The 27,487-nt window shown below is 27.6% G+C and overlaps 1 protein-coding gene across 2 annotated transcripts in view; it reads right to left on the reverse strand.

The window, feature by feature from the left end:
• The window catches only part of m (zona pellucida domain-containing protein miniature), a 271,195-nt gene that overhangs the window by 205,568 nt on the left and 38,140 nt on the right, over window positions 1-27,487 (reverse strand). For both annotated transcript variants that reach the window (XM_075299790.1, XM_075299791.1), the window contains exon 2: window positions 18,833-19,001. The gene's annotated coding sequence lies outside the window, so the exon portion shown is untranslated. The remainder of the gene's footprint in view (window positions 1-18,832; window positions 19,002-27,487) is intronic.

Raw genomic sequence — 27,487 nt, forward strand, 5'->3', positions numbered from 1 at the left:
TTGTACAAAATGTCAAGCAAATCGGTATAAAACTCTGGCTGCTGGGTCCACATTAGTGCATATCGGGCGAAAGATATATATGGGAGCTATATCTAAATCTGAACCGATTTCTTCCAAAATCAATGGAGCTCTATTCTGATCCAAATTAGGAACATGTGCCAAATTTAAAGGCGATTGGACTTAAATTGCGACAAGACTTTGATCACAAAAATGTGTTCACAGACAGACGGACATGGTTATATCGACTCAGGGACCCACCCTGAGAATTATTGCCAAAGACATGATGTCTCTATCTCGTCTCCTTCTGGGTGTTACAAACATATGCACTAACTTATAATACCCTGTTCCACAGTGTGGCGCAGGGTATAACAAGTATATACGGCCGTAAGTTCGGCCAGGCCAAAGCTTATGTACCCTCCACTATGGATTGCGTAGAAACTTCTTCTAAACTATGCCATCCACAATCGTATTACTTGAGTTGCGGTAACGCTTGCCGATAGCAAGGTATCTTAAAGCCCCCTAACACCGTCTTCTAAATTGTAAGTAAGTCCATACGTGGTATATATATAATTAAAAAGACCGATTAAATACGTTTATAATTCAGTTTGACAAAATTTTCTATAGAAATAGAATTTTGACAAAGATTTCTATAGAAAAAATTTTTTGACAAAATTTTCTATAGAAATGAAATTTTAACAAAATTTTCTATAGAAATAAAAATTTGACAAAATTTTCTATAGAAATAAAATTTTGGTAGATTATTTTTGGCTCGAGTGGCAATCATGATTATGGTAGGATATGGACCAATTTTTGTGTGATTGGGGATCGGCTATATAACTATAGACCGATATGGACCAATTTAGGTATGGTTGTTAACGGCCATGTACTAACACCACGTTCCAAATTTGAACCGGATCGGAAGAATTTTGCTCCTCCAAGAGGCTCCGGAGGTCAAATCTGAAGAACGGTTTTATGGGGGCTATATATAATTATGGACTGATATAGACCCATACTGGCACTGTTGTTACAGAACATATACTGACACCATGTTCCAAATTTCAACCGAATCGGATAAAATTTGCTTCTCTTAGAGGCTCCGCAAGCCAAATCTGGGGATCGGTTTATATAGGGGCTATATATACTTATGAACCGATGTGGACCACTTTTGGCATGGTTGTTAGAGACCATATATCAACATCATGTACCAAATTTCAGCCAGATCGGCTTCTCTTTCAGGCTCCGCAAGCCAAATTTGGGGATCGGTTTATATGGGGGCTATATATAATTATGGACCGATGTGGACCAATTTTTGCATGGTGTTTAAAGACCATATACCATTCGGCAGGATCGTATGAAATTTGCTTCTCTTTGAGGCTCCGCAAGCCAAATCTGGGGATCGGATTATATAGGGTCTATATACACTCAAAAAAAGTGAACTCTCTATTTCACTAAAGCCAATTTAACTTTATTTTAGTTTATGGATTTATTATGTTTGGAGAAAGTTTTCTCTACTCTAATAATTTTTTGTGTACGTTAGTTAACTTAACTAAAACCGAGGAACAAAATATACACAAATGAAGGATAAAGATTAACTAAATTCGTGCCTTCCACAAAATAGTTCAATATTTCTTTAAATTTGTAAATTTTACTACAAATGCGTTCATCATGAACTTCGTATGTCACTAAAGACATTCTTGCAATTTTGAACTCCAATTTTTTCCTTCAAACTACAAAATTTTCTTTAACAAATGAAAAAACTTAATTATGGCCAATAAATTTTCTCGAATTTGTCGAAAAATATTTACTTATTTTTATGACATCGGCGTGATGCCAGCGTTTATAGTACTTTTAGTTAAAATTTTGTACAGATATTTAAAATTTTCTAAAATTAACCGAAATTTTTCTTCCTGGTGGGTTCACTGTTTTTTCAGTGTATAATTCTTGGCTGATATGAACCAATTTTTGCATAGTTGTTAGAGACCATATACTTATACCATGTAGCAAATTTCAGCCGGATCGGATGAAATTTGCTTCTCTTAGAGGATTCGCAAACCAAATCTGGGGATCAGTTTATATGGGGTCTATATAAATTATGGACCGATATAGACCAATTTTTGCATGGTTGCTAGAGACCATAATCTTACTCTATGTACCACATTTCAGCCAGATCAGATGAAGTATGCTACACTTAGCGGCTCCGCAAGCCAAATCTGGGGGTCTGTTTATATGGGGGATATATATAGTTATGGATCGATGTGGCATAAATCTGATATCCCCAGTTTTGGCTTGCGGAGCCTCTAAGAGAAGCAAATTTCATTCGATCCGGGTGAAATTTGGTACATAGTGTTATTATATGGTCTCTAATTACCATGCAAAAATTGATCCACATCGGTCCATAATTATATAGAGCCCCCATATAAACCGATTTGACCTCCGGAGTCTCTTGGAAGACCAAAATTCATCTGATTCAGTTGAAATTTGGTATGTGGTGTTAATATATGGCCTCAAACATCCATGCAAAAATTGGTCGAAATCGGTCCATAATTATATATAGCCCCCATATAAACCGATCCCCAGATTTGACCTCCCCTTGGAAGAGCAAAATTCATCGGATTCGGCTGAAATTTGGTACGTGATGTTAAAAGGTCCATATCGGTCCATAATTATATATAGCCACCATATAGAGAAATCCCCACATTTGAATTTTGAAGAAGCAAAATTCATCCGAACTGGTTGAAATTTGGTACGTGGTGGTAGTATATGATATTTAACAACCATGCCAAAAGTGGTCCATACCAGACCATAATCATATATAGCCCCCATATAAACCGATCCCGAGATTTGTTTTTGGAGCCTCGTGGAGAAGCAAATTTCATCCGAGTCAGTTGAAATTTGATACATTGTGCTAGTATATGGCCGTTACCACATTGGTGAACTTCTCTCTTATCACTGAGTGCTGCCCTATTCCATGTTAAGCTCAATGACAAGGGATCTCCTTTTTATAGCCGAGTCCGAGCGGCGTTCCACGTTGCAGTAAAACCACTTAGAGAAGCTTTGAAACCCTCACAAATGTCACCAGCAGATATGTATGTATATCACATATTTCATATATTTATGTATGTCACACACTTACCTTAACGTTTATAACAAACCAAAACATATATTATGGAGAGTAACTGTTTTTTTGTATTTCTGAAACTGCATGTGGTACATGGAGTACTCTATGAAGTTTTGTTCTCGCAACATACTCGACGTGATAACTCTGAGTACACTTCAATAAGAGAGAAAGAGGAATATGTGCTTGTTGATAGTGAAGACATCAGAGTAGCAACAAGAAGTTACTCGTGGCTTTTGGTGTTCATCATAATGTGTACCAATTGTTTTGCGACTCTTTCAAATAGATGTACTCATGTAGCAAGTACACGTGTACTCTGCATTTACAAATGAAACTGTGCAGACCTCTAATACATACATACCTTTTTCGTCTAATATATACCACGTATGAACTAACAGACAATTTAGAAAACGATGTTAAGAAGTTTTAAGATACCACAACCCAAGTAATTCGATTATGGATGACAGTCTTCGTAGAAGTTTCTACGCAATCCATGGTGGAGGGTACATAAGATTCGGCCGAACTTACGGCCGTATATACTTGTTTTCATTGTATTTATTCATCAAATCGTATATTATAGTAACATTACACAAATTTACTTTCGTATTTTTCGAGTCTTTAAATAAAATTTACTATATATAAACATTGAACTGTGGCGATAATAAAAAACACACATACATTGAGTAAACCAAGAGCATTTAAAATGTATGCATTAAAGTAAATTAGCAAAATTAGATAAACCATAAATTCATTTCACAAAAATTCGTAAAATGACCCAGTTTTAGTGGTTTTTCATCGGCAACCACTCTGTGTTTATTTGCCCTACTATTAAATGTAAATCACATATATTATAATTTTCTTTCTTTTTTTTGCTGTTCAAGAGATACACATTCTCATCGATTGTAATAATGATAACTACTGGCATTATTTTAATCTCATTATAATACAATCACCATTTATGGAATGCTGATAACGATGATTACAATGAAACCGAAAGCCATTTTGGTGGACTCGTGACCATATTTACAAAAAAATTTGAATTTCATACAAAGTTTTCAATGAAAGTAAAAACTTTATTTGAATTTTTTTTCTGTTTGCAATGCAATAGCATCTATGATAGTCAATGGTGGCAATGCATAGCAATGCATCTGGCTGGTGGCAAAAGAAAAAAAAAAAAAACAAAGTATGCCCCACAATATTAACAAAAGCTTGAAGAAAAATGCATCAAGACAATCCACCAAAGCTTATTGGACATTTAACCAACCGGTTGTTGTATGAAATCTGTAAACGCCTTCGTTCGAAAAACGCCTTTCAATTGTTTTCTATAAAATCACAATGGAAAAAATGTAACAGATAAAAACGGTAAAAATATTTTCTTTTCTTGTGACGTTTTTCTTATTTTTCAAAATCCCACAAAAAAAAAGAACGAAATTAAATCTTTTAACAAAAACTACCAATGTGGCTTAAATCATCGTGCTATAAGCTATTGATTGAGATTTGGAAAGTGTGGCGGTCAGTGGTAATTGTTTCAATTTCTATTTCACTTTTTGTTTGATGATTTTGTCTTTATTGATATTGGTGGGAGCTCGGGCGTTGACAAAGAAATCTCTTTGAACAATCGATTTCCAATTTGTTGCTGTTTCTTTCTTTTTTTTTCATTCAATAAAATTGCTAAAGAAATAACAAAATTGGTTTAGTTTTAAAAATTTTCTATAAATTATAGCAAATACAGTCATTATAGAGTTTTTTAGAAACAAGTACATATATGGCCGTAAGTTCGCCCAGGCCGAATCTTATGTACCCTCCACCATGGATTGCTTAGAAACTTCTACTAAAGGTTGTAATCCACAATCGAATAACTTGGGTTGCGGTAACGCTAGTCGATGGCAAGGTATCTTAAAACATCTTAACACCATCTTCTAAATTGTAAGTTAGTCCATACGGGGTATATATATAGTATTCAGTTCAACAAAATTTTCTATAGAAATAAAAATTTTGAAAAATTTTTCTATAGAAATAAAATTTTGACAAAATTTTCTATAGAAATAAAATTTTGACAAAATTTTCTATAGAAATAAAATTTTAACAAAATTTTCTACAGGAATAAAATTTTGAAAAAATTTTCTATAGAAATAAAATTTTAACAAATTTTTCTATAGAAATAAAATCTTGCCAATACTTCTATAGGAATAAAATTTTGCCAAAAATTTCTACAGAAATAAAAAATTTTCTATTAAAATAAAAATTCTTGACAAAATTTTCTATAGAAAAAAACAAAAATTACAAAATTTTCTATAGAAATAAATTTTTTTGACCAATTTTCTATAGAAATAAAATTTTGACAAAATTTTCTAAAGAAATATAATTTTGAAAAAATTTACTATAACAATAAAATTTTGACGAAATTTTCTATAGAAATAAAATTTTTTGACAAAATTTTCTATAGAAATAAATTTTTTTGACAAAATTTTCTATAGAAATAAAATTTTGACAACATTTTCTAAAGAAATATAATTTTGACAAAATTTTCTATAACAAGAAAATTTTGACAAAATTTTCTATAGGAATAAAATTTTGACAAGATTTTCTATAGAAATAAAATTTTGACAAGATTTTCTATAGAAATAAAATTTTGACAAAATTTTCTATAGAAATAAAATCTTGAAAAAATTTTGTATAGAAACAAAATTTTGAAAAAATTTTCTATGGTAATAAAATTTTCCCAAATTTTCTAAAGAAGTAAAATGCTAACAAAATTTTCTACAGGAATAAAATTTTGACAAAATTATCTATACATATAAAATTTTGACAAAACTTTCTATAGAAATAAAATTTTGACAAAATTTTCTAAGAAATAAAATTTTGACAAAATTTTCTATAGAAATAAAATGTTGACAAAATTTTCTATAGGAATATAATGTTGACAAAATTTTCTATAGAAATAAAATTTTAACAAAATTTTCTACAGGAATAAAATTTTGCCCAAATTTTCTATAGAAATAAATTTTTTGCCAAATTTTCTAAAGAAATAAAATTTTGACAAAATTTTCTATAGAAATAAAATGTTGACAACATTTTCTAAAGACATATAATTTAGACAAAATTTTCCAAAGAAATATAATTTTGACAAAATTTGCTATAACAATAAAATTTTAACAAAATTTTCTATAGGAATAAAATTTTACAAGATTTTCTATAGAAATAAAATTTTGACAAAATTTTCTATAGGAATAAAATTTTGACAAAATTTTCTATAGAAATAAAATCTTGCCAAAACCTTGACAAACATTCTTTTCCTCTGTTGGTTAAACTACACTTGTAGATTAGTCAATGCATGGTTTTAAGCTGAAATAACAATGCTTAAAGAACAAAACCAACAATAACAAAACAAAACGAATGAAATATAATTTTGACAAAATTTTCCATAGAAATAAAATGTTGGCAAAATTTTCTATAGAAATAAAATTTTGACTTAATTTTGTATAGAAATAAAATGTTGGTATATTATTTTTGGCAATATGGACTAATGTTTGTGTGATTGGGAGTCGGCTATATATATTTATAAACCGATATGGACCAAATTTGACGTGGTTGTTAGTGGCCATATACTAGCGTAATGTACCCAATTTCAACCGAATCGGATGAATTTTGCTCCTCCAAGAGGTTCCGGAGGTCAAATTTGGGGATCGATTTATATGGGGATTATATATAAATATGAACCGATATGGACCAATTTTTGCACGATTTTTAGATACCATATACTTACAGCTCGTACCAAATTTTAACCGAATCGGATGGATTTTGCTTCTCCAAGAGGCTCCTCAAGCCAAATCTGGGGGTCGGCTTATATGGGGGCTGTATATAATTATGGACCTATTTGGACCAATTTTTGCATGGTTGTTAGATACCATATACAACACCACGTAACAAATTTCAACCGGATCGGTTGAAATTTGTTTCTCATAGAAGCTCCGCAAGCCAAATCTGGGAGTCGGTTTATATGGGGCTATACGTAAAAGTTGTCCAATATGGCCCATTTTCAATACCATCCGACCAACATCAATAACAGCTACTTGTGTCAAGTTTCAAGTCGATAGCTTTTTTCGTTCGGAAGTTCGCGTGATTTCAACAGACGGACGGACGGACGGACATCGCTAGATCGACTGAGAATTTCACCACGATCCAGAATATATATCCTTTATGGGGTCTTAGACTAATATTTCAATGTGTTACGATCCTATGGTGGAGTGTATAAAAATTTATACCAAGGAAAATTAAATTATTTGGTGGTTATGCACAGTGCTTCGATCCCATACAACGAATGGACAAAACTAGAGGGAGGTATCGTAGGAAAGTGAGACATTGAAAGGCCTTGTTGATGGTCAAAACTAGGATAAATGCGAAGTTTGGTTCCGATCGCATCACTTCTTCACGTACCTCCCATACAAAGGGATCTTATTTCTATGGAAAATTTCGTCAAAATTTTATTTCTATAGAAAATTTTGTCGAAAATTTATTTCTATAAAAATTTTTGTCAAAATTTTATTTCTATAGAAAATTTTGTCAAAATTTTATTTCTATAGAAATTTTTGTATAAATTTTATTTCTATAGAAAATTTTGTCAATTTTGTCAAAATTTTATTTCTATAGAAATCTTGTCAATATTTTATTTCTATAGAAAATTTTGTCAAAAATTTATTTCTACAGAAAATTTTCTCAACATTTTATTTCTATAGAAAATTTTGTCAAAATTTTATTTCTATAGAAAATTTTGTCAAAATTCCACTTCCATAGAACATTTCGTCAAAATTTTATTTTTTTGACAATTTTGTCAAAATTTTATTTCTATAGAAATTTTTGTCAAAATTTTATTTCTGTAGAAAATTTTGTCAATTTTGTCAAAATTTTATTTATATAGAAATCTTGTCAATATTTTATTTCTATAGAAAATTTTGTCAAAATTCCATTTCCATAGAACATTTTGTCAAAATTTTAATATTTTTGAAAATTTTGTCAAAATTTTATTTCTATAGAAATTTTTGTCATAATTTTATTTCTAAAAAAAATTTTGTCAAAAGTTTATTTCTTTAGTAAATTTTGACAAAATTTCATTTCTTTAGAAAATTTTGTCAAAATTTTATTTCTATAGAAAATTTGGTCAAAATTTTATTTCTATAGAAAATTTTGTCAACATTTTATTTCTAAAGAAATTTTTGTCAAAATTTCATTGCTATAGAAAATTTTGTCAACATGTTATTTCTATAGAATGTTTTGTCAACATATTATTTCTATAGAATATTTTGTCGAAAAATTATTCCTATGAAAAAGTTTGTCAAAAGTTTATTTCTTAAAAAATTTTGTCAATTTGTTTTCAATTCAAATTAAAACAGACACTTTAGAAGGAATATACTAGGGTTACTTTTTAATTTCGGGATTGGGCAAGCCTAGTTTTGCCATCTGCCAACTGACAACTCTATCGTAAGTAAAACTTGATATTTTTATATATATTTATATTTTCATATACGAGTGCTATTTATCTCCCTGTCTTTAGCCTCGGATAAGGATAAAATAATTTACGCCGAACACTAAATTGAATTAAGTTAAATCAAATTAAGTAAAATTTAACCAAATTCAATGATATGGGAACCATTCTAGATATGCTTATGCATGTTTACCAGTTTCATAGAATCTAAATCTTATTTTAATTGCTCTAGCCCTTAGCTTTGCAATTAATACTTCATTAGATTTCACTATTTCAAACCCACGTTAGGTAGGGCCGCCACACCATTGCCTCATTAAATTAGCATTTAGTTTACAAACAAGTTTCACGATTTTGTTTGCTTTCTTTATTCTTCATACAAACAATGGAAATGTTTAAAAGACTTCTTGAAAGAATAGAACCCTAAGAAGTTCTCTTGTTGTTATGTTTCTTGTTTTCTTTTAGAAAACGCCACTTGAATCTGCATTCTATGTTTTTCTATTTTAGTTTGCAGGAAATAAAAAAGCTCTCAGAATTCAAGAACAATGCTATATTTCCCTCATTCAAATTCCCACAGCAATTTCTAATGAATGGCGGCAAAGGAACAAACACTAAGTGTAAACACATCAATCATCTTTGGCTTCGAGATAAAGATGCAAATTTTCCAATGTCATAATATGAAAAAAATATATATATCCAAGGTTATTTATGACCTATTTATTTTCACAGAAGGATTACGATATAGAGATTTAGAAAAGTTCATTAAGAGAATAGGCAAATGAGAGGAATGCTGTGGCGAAACATTCGTAACCAAAAGTACTTTTTCTGGAAAGCGATTGAGAATTTCGTTTTATTTATTTTTTATTTTATTTCATTTTATTGTCCAACGAATAACAGACATTGACTCAGTGCGGAAATTCAAGGCGATGAGCGCCAATCTTGTGAAACATACCATGGACACAATAATCAAAGGATACCACAAGGCCATGGCGAAAGTAGGAACACAAAGAAAATAGCGGTCCACTGGTGGAACGATTTGATCGCAGAGCTGAGACGAAATTGCTTAAAGCGAAGATAAATACACACAAGAGCACGACGAAGCGGTTCGGCTGACAAGTACGCGATGAGTATATGGACGCCAAAATAGCGCTTAGGAATACCACAAATAACAAGAAATACATGGGAGGAACTCCGAAGCGACATTCATCGAGACCCAAGGATTCTGGACATGATGGGATACCGAAAGAAATACTAAAGTAGATAACAGAATAGAACGGCACGAATAAAATTTTGACAAAATGTTCAATAGAAAAAAATGTTGACAACATTTTCTATAAAATAAAATTTTTATAAATTTTTCTATAGAAATAAAATTTAGACAAAATTTTCTACAGAAATAACATTTTGACAAAATTTTCTGTAGAAATAAAGTTTTGACAAACTTTTCTATAGAAAAAAATGTTCAAAAATTTTTCTAAAGAAATACAATGTTGACAAAATTTTCTATAATAAATAAAAAAATTCTATAGAAATAAAATGTTGACAAGGAAATAAAATTTTGATACAATTTTCAATAGACATAAAGTTTTGATAAAATTTTCTATAATAAATAAAAAATTTTCTTTAGAAATAAAATTTTTACAAAATTCTTTATAGAAATAAAATTTGACAAAATTTTTTATAGAAATAAAAAAAATAAAATTTTGACAAAATTTTCTATGGAAATAAAATTTTGACAACATTTTCTATAGAAATAAAATTTTGCCAAAATTTTGAATAGAAATAAAATTTTAACAAAATTTTCTACAGATTTAACATTGTGACAAAATTTTCTATAGAAATGAAATTTGGACAAAATTTTCTATAGAAATAAAATTTTGACAAAATTTTCTAATGACATAACATTTCGACAAAATTTTCTATAGAAGTACAATTTTGATTAAATTTTCTATAGATTTAACATTTTGACAAAATTTTTTATAGAAAAACATTTTTTGGCAAAATTTTCAATAGAAAAGCAATGTTGACAAAATTTTCTTTACAAATAAAATTTTATAATTGTAACAAAATTAAATAAAATTTTGACAAAATTTTCTATAGAATTAAAATTTTTACAAAATTTTCTAAAGAAATATAATTTTGACAAAATTTTCTATAACAATAAAATTTTAACAAATTTTTCTATAGAAATAAAAGTTTGACGAAATTTTCTATAGAAATAAAATTTTGACCAAATTTTTTATACAAATAAAATTTTGACAAAATTTTTTACAGAAATACAATTTGTTGGCAAAATTTTCTATACAAATAAAATTTCGATAAAATTCTCTATGGAAATAAAATTTAGACAAAATTTGCAAAAATAAATTTTTTTGATAAAAGTTTATATAGAAATAAAATTGTAACAAAATTAAATAAAATTTTGACAAAATGTTCTATAGAAATAAATTTTTTTGACAAAATTTTCTATAGAAATAAAATTTTTTGACAAAATTTTCTATAGAAATAAAGTTTTGACAAAATTTTCTATAGAAATAAAATTTTGGCAAAATTTTCTATAGATATAAAATTTTGTCAAAAATTTCTACAGAAATAAAACTTTGACAAAATTATATATAGAAATGCAATTTTGCTAAAATTTTAAATATAATTTTGACAAAATTTGCTACAGAAATAAAATATTGGCAAAATCTTCCATAGATATAACATTTTGATAAAAATTTCTTAGAAATAAAATTTTGACGTAGTTTTCTATAGAAATAAAATTTTGTCAAAATTTTCTATAAAAATAAAATTTTGATAAAATTTTCTATAGAAATAAAATTTTGACAAAATTTTCTATAGAAATAAAACTTTGACAAAACCTTCTATAGAAATAAACTTTTGACAAAATTTTCTATAGAAATAAAATTTTGACAAAATTTTCTATAGAAAAAAAAGATTTGACAAAATAATAGAAATAGAAATAAAATTTTGACAATAGTTGGAATAGAAAACAATGTTGACAAAATCTTCTATAGAAATAAAACTTTGACAAAAATACCTACAGAAATAAAATTTTCACAAAATTTGAAAAAAAAATATCGCAAAAATTTTCTATAGAAATGCAATTTTGACAAAATTTGATACAGAAATAAAATTTTTCGCAAAATCTTCTACAGATATACAATTTTGACACAAATTTCTTCGAAATAAAATTTTGACAAAGTTTTCTATAGCAATAAAATTTTGACGAAATTTTCTATAAAAATAAAATTTTGACAAAATTTTCTATAGAAATAGAATTTTGACAAAAATTTTCTATAGAAAAAAAAATTAACAAAATTTTCTATAGAAATAAAATATTAATAAAAATTTTCTATAGAAATAAGATTGTGACAAAGTTTTTTATAAAAATAAAATTTTTTGACAAAATTTTCAATAGGAAAGCAATGTTGACAACATTTTCTATACAAATAAAATGTTGATAAAATTCCCTATGTAAATAAAATTTTGCCAAATTTTTTTTTAAAGAAATTAAGGTTTGATAAAAGCTTATATAGAAATAAAATTGTAACAAACTTAAATAAAATTTTGACACAATTTTCTATAGAAATATAATTTTGACAAAATTTTCTATAACAATAAAATTTTGACACAATTTTCTATAGAAATAAAATTTTGACAAAATTTTCTATAGAAATAAAACGTTGACAAAATTTTCTAAAGAAATATAATTTTGACAAAATTTTCTATAGAAATAAAATTGTGACAAAATTTTCTTTAGAAATAAAATTTTGACAAAAATTTCTACAGAAATAAAATTTTGACAAAATTTGAAATAAAATATTGACAAAATTTGCTACAGAAATAAAATTTTGGAAAAATCTCATATTGATATGAAATTTTGATAAAAATTTCTTAGACATAAAATTTTAACGAAGTTTTCTATAGAAATAAAATTTTGACGAAATTTTCTATAAAAATTAATTTTGACAAAATTTTCTATAGAAATAAAATTTTGACAAAAATTTTCTATAGAAATACAATTTTAACAATATTTTCTACAGAAATAAAATTTTAACAAAAATTTTCTATAGAAATAAGATTTTGACAAAGTTTTTTATAAAAATAAAATTTTTTGACGAAATTTTCAATAGAAATAAAATTTTGCCAAAAATTTTTTTAAAGAAATTAAGGTTTGATAAAAGCTTATAAATATCGTAAAAATTTTCTATAGAAATGCAATTTTGACAAAATTTGAAATATAATTTTGACAAAATTTGATACAGAAATAAAATTTTTGGCAAAATCTTCTATAGATATACAATTTTGACAAAAATTTCTTCGAAATAAAATTTTGACAAAGTTTTCTATAGCAATAAAATTTTGACGAAATTTTCTATAAAAATAAAATTTTGACAAAATTTTCTATAGAAATAAAATTTTGATAAAACTTTCTATACAAATAAAATTTGAAAATTTTGTTAAAATTTTATTTCTATAGAAAATTTTAACAAAATTTTCTATAGAAAAAAACATTGTAATAAAATTTTCTATAGCAATAAAATTTTGACAAAATTTTCTATAGAAATAAAAAGTTGACAAATTTTTCTATAGAAATAAATATATGACAATATTTTCTATAGAAATAAAATTTTGACAAAAATTTCTATAGAAATAAAATTTTGACAAAATTTTCTATAGAAATAAAATTTGAAAATTTTGTCAAAATTTTATTTCTATAGAAAATTTTGAGTGTAAACTCAAACGCAATGGCGAGCAAGCGACTTTGTCTTATTAAAAAATTTAATTTCCCCGAGGACGGACAACGATGGTGTTCGAAATATTGGAAAAAATTAAAAATAAAATGAAAAACTAAGATTTTATTTTGTTTTATTACAACATGACCTCAAGCCCTACAAACTCTAGAAATAAAATTTTCTATAGAAAAAATTTTTTGCAAAATTTTCTATAGAAATAAAATTTTGACAATATTTTCAATAGAAATAAAATTTTGACAAAATTGTCTATAGAAATAAAATTTGGCTAAATTTTCTATAGAAATAAAATTTTGATATAATTTTCTATAGAAATAAAATTTTGATATAATTTTCTATAGAAATAAAATTTTGACAAAAATTTAAATAAACTTCTAAAATAAAATTGTGAAACACTTCTTCGAAGTATATACATTTTTTTCATAATAATAACAAAAATTGGAACTAAAAAGGGTTGGTTTTTTTTTTTGCCCATATTATCGATATCGATCGAGTCTGGCATACGACGGGAGACGTTATTGTCAGATGCGTAAAGACATTTTTACCAATTTTTACCCTGTCCTCCCCAAAAAATATTTCATTTAATTTAGTTTGGGAATTCTATAACCATTTCAGTCAATAACTACTTCCACGCATCGCCATCAGTTTCGAGGTGATTTACGATCACAATTTGTCACATTCGTTTCGATCAAATTTTTCATCACCCCTACCTACTCATAATTCACGTGAAGCGATTAACATTCAAGACCGTTAACATTCCGCCTTATTTAAATCATTTCGATACACCTCGTCTAACGATGATTTGTTGTAGCATGTGAGAGATCATTAAACAATCATGACACGATTGTTGGGGTTGGTGTCATTCAGGTGTTGTTGTGTACCGTTTCATTCGAACATTCGTTGCAACAGTTGGCGGTATTTTTACAACTTCATTGTAACAGAGCGAAGCGTGTGTATAGCTCTAAGTTTGAACGCAGATTGCAAGATCTGGAATTTATGGCAACTGCTGATGTTGAGGCTTCATAAATTCCCATTGCTTTCAATCTTTCTTTTCGTCTCGCCAACGAGATGTATGTATATATGTACACATGAGGTATTAAAGATTAGAAGCTCTCGTATATGACACAGATTTGATTCACAAAAATGAATCAAACCATTTTTTATTGGCTTTATAACCGTAAATTATATTTCATACTCACACACGCGACATTTCAATAAAAATCAAAAGTTTTACAAATCTCTGCAGCTGAAAACTGCATTCACACAGTGTTATAACAATAACGGAAGTAGAAATTGGAGATGCTTATTAAAATGGAAACATTTAAGTGATTTGAGATGCGAGCAAGTGTAGAAAGTAAACGGTTCTATTTTGGTATTAAACAAGTAAGAAAAGTCTAAAGTCGGGCGGGGCCGACTATATTATACCCTGCACCACTTTGTAGATCTAAATTTTCGATAACATATCACATCCGTCAAATGTGTTGGGTGCTATATATAAAGGTTTGTCCCAAATACATATATTTAAATATCACTCGATTTGGACAGAATTTGATAGACTTTTACAAAATCTATAGACTCAAAATTTAAGTCGGCTAAACAAATATGGAAAACATTTGAATCTGAAGCAATTTTAAGGAAACTTCGCAAAACTTTATTTATGATTTATCGCTCGATATATATGTATTAGAAGTTTAGGAAAATTAGAGTAATTTTTACAACTTTTCGACTAAGCAGTGGCGATTTAACAAGGAAAATTTTGGTATTTTGACCATTTTTGTCGAAATCAGACAAACATATATATGGGAGCTATATCTAAATCTGAACCGATTTCAACCAAATTTGGCACGCATAGCTACAATGCTAATTCTACTTCCTGTGCAAAATTTCAACTAAATCGGAGTTAAAAATTGGCCTCTGTGGTCATATGAGTGTAAATCGGGCGAAAGCTATATATGGGAGATATATCTAAATCTGAACCGATTTCAACCAAATTTGGCACGCATAGCTACAATCCTAATTCTACTCCCTGTGCAAAATTTCAACTAAATCGGAGCAAAAAATTGGCCTCTGTGGTCATATGAGTGGAAATCGGGCGAACGATATATATGGGAGCTATATCTAAATCTGAACAGATTTCAATAAAATTTGGCACACTTGACTACACTACTAATTGTACTCCTAGTGCAAAATTTCAACCAAATTGGGGTAAAAGTCTGGCTTCTGGGACCGTATTAGTCCATATCGGGCGAAATATATATATGGGAGGTATATCTAAATCTGAACCGATTTCAATAAAATTTGGCACACTTGACTATAGTACTAATTGTTTCTCTTGTGCAAAATTTTAAGCAAATTAGGGTAAAACTCTGGCTTCTGGGGCCATATAAGTTCATATCGGGCGAAATATATATATGGGAGCTATATCTAAATCTGAACCGATTTCTTCCGAAATCAATAGGGTTCTATTCTGAGCCAAAACACATACTTGTGCCAAAATTTAAGTCGAATGTACTAAAACTGCGACCAAGACTTTGATTACAAAAATGTGTTCACGGACAGACGGACATGGTTATATCGACTCAGGAGCCCATCCTGAGCATTTTTGCCAAAGACACCATGTGTCTATCTCGTTGCCTTCTGGGTGTTGCAAACATATGCACTAACTTATAATACCCTGTTGCACAGTGTTGTGCAGGGTATAAAAAGCGGGTTATAAAAAAATTCCTCTTCAATTAAAATAAAGAACATCTTTGGGAGAGCATTTTTATACCCTCCATCATAGGATGGGGGTATATTAACTTTGTCATTCCGTTTGTAACACATCGAAATATTGCTGTAAGACCCCATAAAGTATATATATTCTGGGTCGTGGTGAAATTCTGAGTCGATCTAAGCATGTCCGTCCGTACGTCCGTCCGTCCGTCTGTTGAAATCACGATAACTTCCGAACGAAACAAGCTATCGACTTGAAACTTGGCACAAGTAGTTGTTATCGATGTAGGTCAGATGGTATTGAAAATGGGCCATATCGGTCCACTTTTATGTATAGCCCCCATATAAAGGGACCCTCAGATTTGGCTTGTAGAGCCTCTAACAGAAGCATATTTCATCCGATCCGGCTGAAATTTGGTACATGCTATTAGTATATGATCTCTACCAACCATGCAAAAATTGGTCCACATCGGTCCATAATTATATATAGCCCCCATATAAACCGATCCCCAGATTTGGCTTGCGGAGCCTAAAAGAGAAGCAAATTTCATCCGATCCGGCTGAAATTTGGTACATGATGTTGATATATGGTCTCTAACAACCATGCAAAAATTGGTCCATATCGGTCTATAATTATATATAGCCCCCATATAAACCGATCCCCAGATTTATCTTGTGGAGCCTCTAAGAGAAGCATATTTCATCCGATCCGGCTGAAATTTGGTACATGGTGTTGGTATATGGTCTCTAACAACCGTGCAAAAATTGGTCCACATCGGTCCATAATTATATATAGCCCCCATATAAACCGATCCCCAGATTTGGCTTGCGGAGCCTAAAGGAGAAGCAAATTTCATCCGATCCGGCTGAAATTTGGTATATGGTGTTGGTATATGGTCTCTAACAACCATGCAAAAATTGGTCCACATCGGTCCATAATTATATATAGCCCCCATATAAACCGATCTCCAGATTTGGCTTGCACAGCCTCAAAGAGAAGCAAATTGCATCCGATCCGGCTGAAATTTGGTACATGGTATTGGTATATGGTCTCTAACAACCATGCAAAAATTGGTCCACATCGGTCCATAATTATATAAAGCGCCCATATAAACCGATCCCCAGATTTGGGTTGCGGAGCCTCAAAGAGAAGCAAATTTCATCCGATCCGCCTGAAATTTGGTACATGATATTGGTATATGGTCTCTAACAACCATGCAAAAATTGGTCCACATCGGTTCATAATTATATATAGCCCCCATATAAAACGATCCCCAGATTTGGCTTGCGAAGTCTCCAAGAGAAGCAAATTTCATCCAATCCGTTTGTAATTTGGAACATGGTGTTAGTATATGATCTTTAACAACCGTGCCAGAATTGGTCCATATCGGTCCATAATTATATATAGCCCCCATATAAAGCGTTCTCCAGATTTGACCTCCGGAGCCTCTTGGAGGAGCAAAATTCATCCGATCCGGTTCAAATTAGGAACGTGGTGTTAGTATATGGTCGCTAACAACCATACCAAAATTGGTCCAATCACACAAAAATTGGTCCATATCGGTCCATAATCATGGTTGCCACTAGAGCCAAAAATAATCTACCAAAATTTTTTTCTATAGAAAATTTTGTCAAAATTTTATTTCTATAGAAAATTTTGTCAAAATTTTATTTCTAGAGAAAATTGTGCTAAAATATTATTCGGTTCATAATAAAATTTTCATCATTGTCAAAATTTTATTTCTATAGAAAATTTTGTCAAAATTTTATTTCTATAGAAAATTTTGTTCAAATTTTATTCGGTTCATAATCATGGTTGCCACTCGAGCCAAAAATAATCTACCAAGATTTTATTTCTATAGAAAATTTTGTCAAAAGTTTATTTCTATAGAAAATTTTGTTAAAATTTTATTTCTGTAGAAATTTTTCTCAAAATTTTCTTTCTATAGAAAATTTTGTCATACAATTTAGAAGATGGTGTTAGGAGGTTTTAAGATGCCTTGCCATCGGCAAGCGTTACCGCAACTTAAGTAATTCGATTGTGGATGGCAGTGTTTAGAAGAAGCTTCTACGCAATCCATGATGGTGGGTACATAAGCTTCGGCCTGGCCGAACTTACGGCCCTATATACTTGTTTGAAGTTCTTTTAAAGTTGTGCCTTGAGAAGAACTTTCAAATTTTTTTTGCTGGGTTATGTATGTCATGTTACAATTAGTATTGGAATTTTAGTTAAAATGTTCTAAAATAAAAATACATTTTCCTTCCTGGTGGGTTCACTATTTTCTGGGTGTGATTAAATTAATACAGTGTAAATGATTTTTCGATATCTGGTAGGAGGAGAGGGGCTAAATTTTTTGAAAATTTGAATTTTTAAATTGCCTTTATCGGTGCATGAACAGCCTTGTTAGTTAATCACAAAGAGAGAATTAAAATTCGATATATGAGATCTGTGTCCTAATTTTAATTTTATATGGCCTAGATTTAAATCCAGATAGCTTTCCAAAAATTTTCGTTTTTTTAAAGAACCGCATCTTTCTATCCCCAATGAAAGGTTACCTTTCTTTGGTTCCAAGTAAACTTTCTTTTTTTGGTAATAATATTTAGCTGTATATATTTCACAAGATCCGATTTCCATAAATAAAGTCTTTCTCATTATGGATTGATGATATGGATATGGCTTTTATACTATTTTTAATTTCCCTCTTATTCCAAGTATATTTCCATAGATAACATTACAAAAATTTTCCGATCATAAATTTCACTTACCACAAAAGTAAAATAAACGTAACGAAATTAAAATTTAATAATTAAAAATTTTATCTCCTTCTCTTCTGGTATGGTTTAGCTGTAGTCTTGCCGGTCGATCAATTAAAATTAAATCCGCACCACGTCTTAAGAGTTTTGTTGCTTAGCTTAATTCCACGATGTCTTCTATCTGTTGTAGACCAGAAAAGAAATAAGAGAAGAGAAAATTTAACAAAAATAACAAATGAAAAGAAAAACGTTAGAAATTGAAATGGGTCATTATTTGGTATTAAAATCATTTATTGCTATTGCTATACGAAACAATTTAATTAAAATAATTATAACATGAAGCATGAGTCCATCTTCTTAACCGGAGTAGATAAGAAAACAAACGAAAGAACTCAAGAACCGAATAATAAATGCAAAGAACTATGGCCACATTTTAGAAACAGTTGTAGTTTTAGGTTTATGGCACACACACACATACACACTTTCGGATACGGATATAACACATTTGTAGAAGTAGCTAGCAGCAATTGCTGTCTTCTGTGAATGTACATGATGGTCAGTTTTCGTCGTGGTCTACAGCATTACGGCCAAACAGCAGCAACCCTGCTCGAATGTTAATGTAAAACAAGCCAAAAACCAAAGAATCACGTTATTTAATTTTTCTAGATTAGCAAGTGAATGTATGGTCTCAGTGGGGTAATTTTGGAGGGCCTTAACTTAATTTGTTTATCACGCGCTCTCGACTTTGCATACACTGCAAAAACAGTGAACCTTCCAATAAGAAAAATGTTGGTAAATTGTAGAAGCTTTCTCCAAACATAATACTTCAATGACCTAAAATAGAGTTAAATCGGCTTTTGTGAAATAGAGGGTTGCCGCTTAATGATATACATTGGACCTTTAACTTTCTATGTCAGGGCCCTGCTTTAAAACAAATATTTCTATAAAAAAAATTGTAAAAATTTTATTTTTATAGAAAACTTTGTCCACATTTCATTTCTATAAAAGATTTTCTCAACATTTTTATATACAATTTTGTTAAAATTTTTTTTTTTCTATAGAAAACTTTGTCCACATTTTATTTGTATAGAAAATTTTTTCACAATTTTATTTCTGTAGAACATTTTGTTAACACTTTACATAGAAAATTTGGTCAAAATTTTATTTCTATAGAAAATTTTGTCAATATTTTATTTTTATATAAAATTTTGTTTAAATTTTATATCTATAGAATATTTTGTGACAATTTTATTTCTATAGAAAATTTTGTCAATATTTTATTTTTGTATAAAATTTTGTTTAAATTTTAAATCTATAGAATATTTTGTGACAATTTTATTTCTATAGAATATTTTGTCAAAATTTAATTTCTAAAGAAAATTTTATCAAAATTTTGTTTTTAAAGAAAAATTTTGTTCCAAATTTTATTGCTACAGATAATTTTGCCAAATTTTTATTTCTGTAGAAAATTGTGTCAAATTTATTTTTCTATAGAAAATTTTGTCAAAATTGTATTTCTAAGAAAATGTTATCAAAATTTTCCAAGAAAATTGTATCAAATTTTTTTTCTAAGAAAATTTTATCAAAATTATTTCTAAGAAATTTTATTTATATAGAAAATGTGGTCAAACTTTTGTTAAAATTTTATATCTATAGAGAATTTTGTCAATATTTTTTTTATATAAAATTTTGTTAAAATTTTATTTATATACAAAAAATTTTTCAAAATTTTATTTCTAAAGAAAATTTTATCAAAATTTTATTTCTTTAGAAAATTTGATCGAAATTTTATTTCTATAGAAAATTGTGTCAAATTTGTTTTTCTTTAGAAAATTTTGTAAAAATTTTATTTCTTAAGAAAATTTTGTCAAAATTTTATTTCTTTAGAAAATTTCATCAAAACTTTATTTCTTAAGAAAATTTTGTCAAAATTTTATTTCTTTAGAAAATTTCATCAAAATTGTATTTCTTTAGAAAATTTTATCAAAATTTTATTTCTTTAGAAAATTTCATCAAAATTTTATTTTTATTGAAAATTTTCTCAAAATTTTATTTCTGTAGAATATTTGGTCAAAATTTTATTTCTATAGAAAACTTTGTCAAAATTTTATTTCTGAAGAAAATTTTCAAAACTTTATTTCTGCAGAAAATTTTATTTCTAAAGAATATTTTTTTTCCAAAGTTTTGGTTCTTTAGGAAATTTTATCAAAATTTTATTTTTATGGAAAATTGTGTCAAAATTTTATTTCTATAGAAAACTTTGTCAAACTTTCATTTCTTTAGAAAACTGTGTCAAAATTTTATTTTTAAAGAAAATTTTGTCAAAATTTTATTTCTAAAGAAAATTTTGTGAAAATTTATTTCTAAAGAAAATTTTGTGAAAATTTTATTTCTTTAGAAAACTTTATGTCTACAGCAATTCGTGTCAAAATGTTATTTCTTTGAAAATGTTGTCAAAATTTTATTTCTATAGAAAATTTTGTTCAAATTTTATTTCTATAGAAAAATTTTCAAAATTTTATTTCTGAAGAAAATTTTATTTCTAAAGAATATTTTGCCAAAATTTCATTTCTAAAGTAAATTTTGTCAAACTTTTATGTCTTTGGAAAATTTTATATAGAAAATGTGGTCAAAAATTTATTTCTACAAAAAAAATTTTATTTCTAAAGAAAATTTTATTTCTTTAGAAAATTTTATCGAAATTTTATTTCTATAGAAAATTGTGTCAAATTTATTTTTCTATAGAATATTTTGGCAAAATTTTATTTCTATAGAATATTTTGTCAAAATTTTATTGCTATAGAAAATTTTGTCAAAATTTTATTTCCATAGAAAATTTTGTCAAAATTTTATTTCTATAGAAAATTTTGTCAAAATTTTATTTCTATAGAATATTTTGTCAAAATTTTATTTCTATAGAATATTTTGTCAAACTTTTATTTCTATAGAAAATTTTGTCAAAATTTTATTTCTATAGAAAATTTTGTCAAAATTTTATGTCTATAGAAAATTTTGTCAAAATTTTATAGCTACAGATAATTTTGCCAAAATTTTATTTCTATACAAAATTTTTTCAAACTTTTATTTCTAAAGAAAATGTTGTCAAAACTGTATTTCTAAGAAAATGTTATCAAAATTTTATTTCCAAGAAAATTTGATCAAATTTTTTTTCAAAGAAAATTTTATCAAAATTATTTCTACGAAAATTTTATTTATATAGAAAATGTGGTCGAAATTTTGTTAAAATTTTATTTCTATAGGAAATTTTGTCAATATTTTATTTTTATATAAAATTTTGTTAAAATTTTATTTATATAGAAAATGTGATCAAAAATTTATTTCTATAAATTTTTTTTTTCAAAATTTTATTTCTAAAGAAAATTTTATTTTTTTAGAAAATTTTACCGAAATTTTATTACTATAGAAAGTTGTGTCAAATTTATTTTTCTATAGAAAATTTTGTCAAATTTTTATTTCTTAAGAAAATTTTGTCAAAATTTTATTTCTTTAGAAAATTTCATCAAAATTTTAGTTTTATTGGAAATTTTCTCAAAATTTTATTTCTGTAGAATATTTGGTTCAAATTTTATTTCTGTAGAAAATCTTGTAAAAATTTTATTTCTTTAGAAAATTTTTAAAATTTTATTTCTGAAGAAAATTTAATTTCTAAAGAATATTTTGCCAAAATTTTCCTTTTAAAGAAAATTTTGTCAAAGTTTTAGTTCTTTAAAAAATTTTATCAAAATTTTATTTCTATAGAAAATTGTGTCAAAATTTTATTTCTATAAAAAAACTTTGTCAAAATTTCATTTCTTTAGAAAATTTTGTCAAATTTTATTTGTAAAGAAGATTTTGTCAAAATTTTTATCTCTAAAGAAAATTTTGTGAAAATTTTATTTCTTCAGAAAATTTTATGTCTACAGCAATTCGTGTCATCGGTGTATGTTATTTCTATGAAAATTTTGTCAAAATTTTATTTCTATAGAAAATTTTGTTCAAATTTTATTTCTATAGAAAAATGTTCAAAATTTTATTTCTAAAGAATATTTTACCAAAATTTTATTTCTAAAGTAAATTTTGTCAAAGTTTTATTTCTTTAGAAAATTTGATCAAATTTTTATTTCTTTAGAAAATTTCATAAAAATTTTATTTTTATTGAAAAATTTTGTCAAATTTTATTTTTATAGAAAACTTTGTCAAAATTTTATTACTATAGAAAAATTTTGTCAAAATTTTATTACTATAGAAAATTTTTTCAAAATTTTATTTCTATAGAAAAATTTTATTAAAATTCTATTTCTATAGAAAATTTTGTGAAAATTTTATTTCTAAAGAAAATTTTGTGTCTATAGCAATTCGTGTCGAAATGTTATTTCTATGAAAATTTTGTCAAAATTTTATTTCTATAGAAAATTTTGTCCAAATTTTATTTCTTTACAAAATTTCATCAAAATTTTATTAATATTGAAAATTTTCTCAAAATTTTATTTCTATAGAATATTTTGTCAAAATGTTATTTCAATAGAAAATTTTGTCAACATTTTATTTCTATAGAAAATTTTGTCAAAATTTTATTTCTATAGAAAATTTTGTCAACATTTTCTATAGAAAATTTTGTCCAAATTTTATTTCTTTACAAAATTTCATCAAAATTTTATTTATATTGAAAATTTTATCAAAATTTTATTTCTATAGAATATTTTGTCAAAATGTTATTTCGATAGAAAATTTTGTCAAAATTATATTTCTATAGAAAATTTTGTCAAAATTTTATTTCTATAGAAAATTTTGTCAACATTTTATTTCGGTGGAAATTTTTTTCAAAATTTCATTTATCGGCCTCCTGCCCTATTCCGAGTATTTGTTGATCATTCGGTTGCATTCTAAATAATACCGGAAATCTGTACAAATGTTCACATTTTGTGACCACGAGTTATTTCTGGGCCATTTAGCAAATTCCGTTGTGGCACGCACTTCTACTGCAGGATTGAGTTATGGACCGGTAATCGGAATAAGATCTCGGTATCTGCATACGTCCAGTCCCGTTCTCAGACCCAACTTCTATCCATCGGTGTATAACTGGTACACCGATGGATAGAAGTTGGGTTATATCCTTCTGGTATGTGATCTGGGGTCCTCATTCGGCTGGTGTGGCCATCTTATAAACTATTTCGTTGGTCTCAAAATTTCTTCTACGGGAAAGAATTATACTTTATAAACATTAAATTAAGGCCTCTACCATCTCTCGTATTCAACCCATTTCCCCATCCGTATATTTGCGTATAAATTAGAACGTGTGTTTGTCTTTCGAATCTCGTATAGAAGCATTCCTAGCATGCCAAACCAAAGCCACAGGAAAAAAATATACTTCCCTCTAAAATGGGTCTTCTCCTCTATGTCTATGTCTATCCTCAATAGCTAACACCAGAATGTCGGATAGAGATAATTCCGTGGTAAGGGGATTGCGATGAATGAAACCACTTGCGAATGAGGCAGCATTAATAAATGATATAAATTACAAACTATTTGGCCAGATGCCAAAAATGCATCACCACCATGAGAGAAAATTTGACCAACGAATGAACGAAAAGCAAATAGCCCAACTAAGCCCAGAGAATGTTGGAAACATGTAAAATAGTAACGTTAAAAACCTAAATAGAATAGATACCAAGAATTACACACAAGAAGGTGCCACACATATTGGTCGAATTGGGGAGCTATTATATATATATATATATTACTATTATATATTGGGGAAAATTATATGCGAATTTTAAATATTTATTTAAAAGGTAATAGAAACTTTTTTATAACATACAAGTAACATAAGATGATCTTAAATTCAAATTTCAACCATTTGGCATTAATATTAATCTAAGGCAGGACAAAGAGCATATTGTGGGAAGACCAGAATATTGATAAGTCTATTGAAGTACCATGATTACAACTATTAAATGGGATTTATTACAATCAGCTGCATACAACTGTTATTACGCCAGTACCTTCACTTGCGTTGTATCACAAAAATGTAGATAAGAAATTGGAAAATTAGGAAGAAGATCCAAAGGACTTTGGGGAATAACGAAGTTGAATCAAGAAAATACTATGCGGGAAGGATGATGTAAGTAAGGCATCAGCAAGCTAAGAAAGTAAGTCTGCGAGAGAATAGCCTTATAAGACGATTAAGATGTCTTCCTTGAAGTCCTAATATATGAAAAGTCTTCTGGCAGGACACTCATATTGATGTGACATTGGTCACAATTAGAAGTAAATCCTGCAATGATAGTATGAACTGGGCACAGAAAATTGATCAGATGCTCCAGTTTTAATGAATCTCCGTAGGATCCAGTTAAATTATCGTTAGCGTGTGCGCAAAGTACCTCGGATTTAATACAAAAAATAGTTTGGATTCTAACATGTGATCCGGAAATATTGAAAATTACGATCGCCTCCAGTGAATTTTACGTGGGTTTGTATTCGGACGGTAGTATTATGCTTTCTGATCTTTTGCAATGAAAAAAATTAGTAAATTCATAAATCAGATATATGAGGCTGAACGTGAAACAGAAAACCAGATGGAAAATCACAATCGAATTACTTGAGTTCCTAGCCAAAAAAAAATGGAAGTTCTTCTAAAGGCACAACTTTAAAAGCAAAAATGTCCTCCCAAAGATGTTCTTTATTTCAACTACACAGGAAGTTATTTTAATTCGCATATAGGTACTATCATAGAAGGAATATACGTGGTTGTTAGAGATAATTTATTAACATCAGGTTACAAATTTCATCCGAATCGGATGAAATTTGAATGTCCAAGAGGCTTCGGAATCCTTATATCAGAATCGGTTTATATGGCACCGATAGGGACCAATTTTGCATGACGTTAGAGGTCATATACCAACATTTCTTTGCTCTTCCAAGAGGCTCTGGAAATCAAATCTGGGTATCTGTTTATATGGGGGCTATATACGAATTTGGATCGATATGAATCATTTGTTCGCATAGTTGCCTAACTTCAAACGTATAGGATGAAATTTGCTCCTTAAAGAGTCTATATATAATATTTGTTAGATCGAGACACTGGTTAGCATGCTATGCACACAATTTGCTTTTGTGGTGGTTTATCTCAGTAATGATGGACTCGCCTCTAAATCGGAGGTCCTTTGTTATTGGGCCAAATATAGAATCGTGCAGCACTTATTGATAAGAAGAAATCCGCCACTTGTGATGCTATAATGAACTCAATGGTGTAAATGAACCTAAAAATAGCTGGCCGCCACTATAACTAACCTATATCGTTTAGGAATATCTTCTAAAATTTTGACAAAAATTATCTATAGAAATAAACTTTTGACAAATTTTTCTATAGAAATAAAATTGTGACAAAATTTTCTATGGAAATAAAATTTTGACAAAATTTTCTATAGAAATAAAATTTTGACAAAATTTTCCATAGAAATAAAATATTGAACAAATTTTTTATAGAAATAAAATTTTGACAAAATTTTCTATGGAAATAAAATTTTGACAACTTTTTGCATAGAAATAAAATTTTGACAAAATTTAATATAGAAATAAAATATTGAGAACATTTTTTATAGAAATAAAATTTTGACAAAATTTTCTATAGAAATAAAATTTTGACAAAATTTTCTATAGAAATAAAATTTTAATAAAATTTTCTATGGAATTAAAATTTTGATAAAATTTCCCATAGAAATAAATTTTTGACGAAATTTTCCATAGAAACAGTTTGACACAATTTTCTATAGAAATAATATTTTGACACAATTTTCTAAAGAAATAATATTTTGACAAAATTTTCTATAGAAATAATATTTTGACAAAATTTTCTATAGAAATAAAACATTGAAAAAATTTTCTATGGAAATAAAATTTTGACAAAGTTTTCTATGGAAATAAAATTTTGACAACAATTTGCATAGAAATAAAATTTTTACAAAATTTTCTATAGAAATTGTATTTGGACAAAATTTTCTAAGAAAAAAAACGATTTTGACAAAAATTTCCATAGAAATAAAATGTTGACAAAATGTTCTATAGAAATAAAATTTTGACAAAAATTTCTATAAAAGTACAATTTTGACAAAAAATTTTCTATAGAGAAAAACTTTTGACAAAATTTTCTATAAAAGTACAATTCTGACAAAAATTTACTATAGAAATAAAATCTTGACAAAATTTTCTATAGATATAAAATTTTGACAAAATTTTCTATGGAAATAAAATGTTGACAAAATTTTCCATAGAAATACAATTTTGACAAAATGTTCTATAGAATAATATTTGGACAAAATTTTCTATTGAAATAAAGCTTTGACGAAATTGTCTATGGAAATAAAATTTTGATAAAATTTTCCATAGAAGTAACATTTTGACAAAATTTTCTATAGAAATAATATTTAAAAAAAAATTTCTATAGACATAAAACATTGAAAAAAATTTTTTTTAAAGAAATAAAATTTTGACAAAATTTACTATGGAAATACGTTTGTGACAGAATTTTCTATAGAAATAAAATTTTAAGAAAATTTTCTATAGAAATAAAATTTTGACAAAACTTTTTATAGAAGTAAAAATTTGACAGAATTTTCCATAGAAATAAAATTTTGACAACATTTTCTTTAGAAATAAAATTTTGACAAC

This window comes from Haematobia irritans, chromosome 3 (genome assembly GCF_050003625.1).
Source record: "Haematobia irritans isolate KBUSLIRL chromosome 3, ASM5000362v1, whole genome shotgun sequence".
NCBI lineage: Eukaryota > Metazoa > Arthropoda > Insecta > Diptera > Muscidae > Haematobia > Haematobia irritans.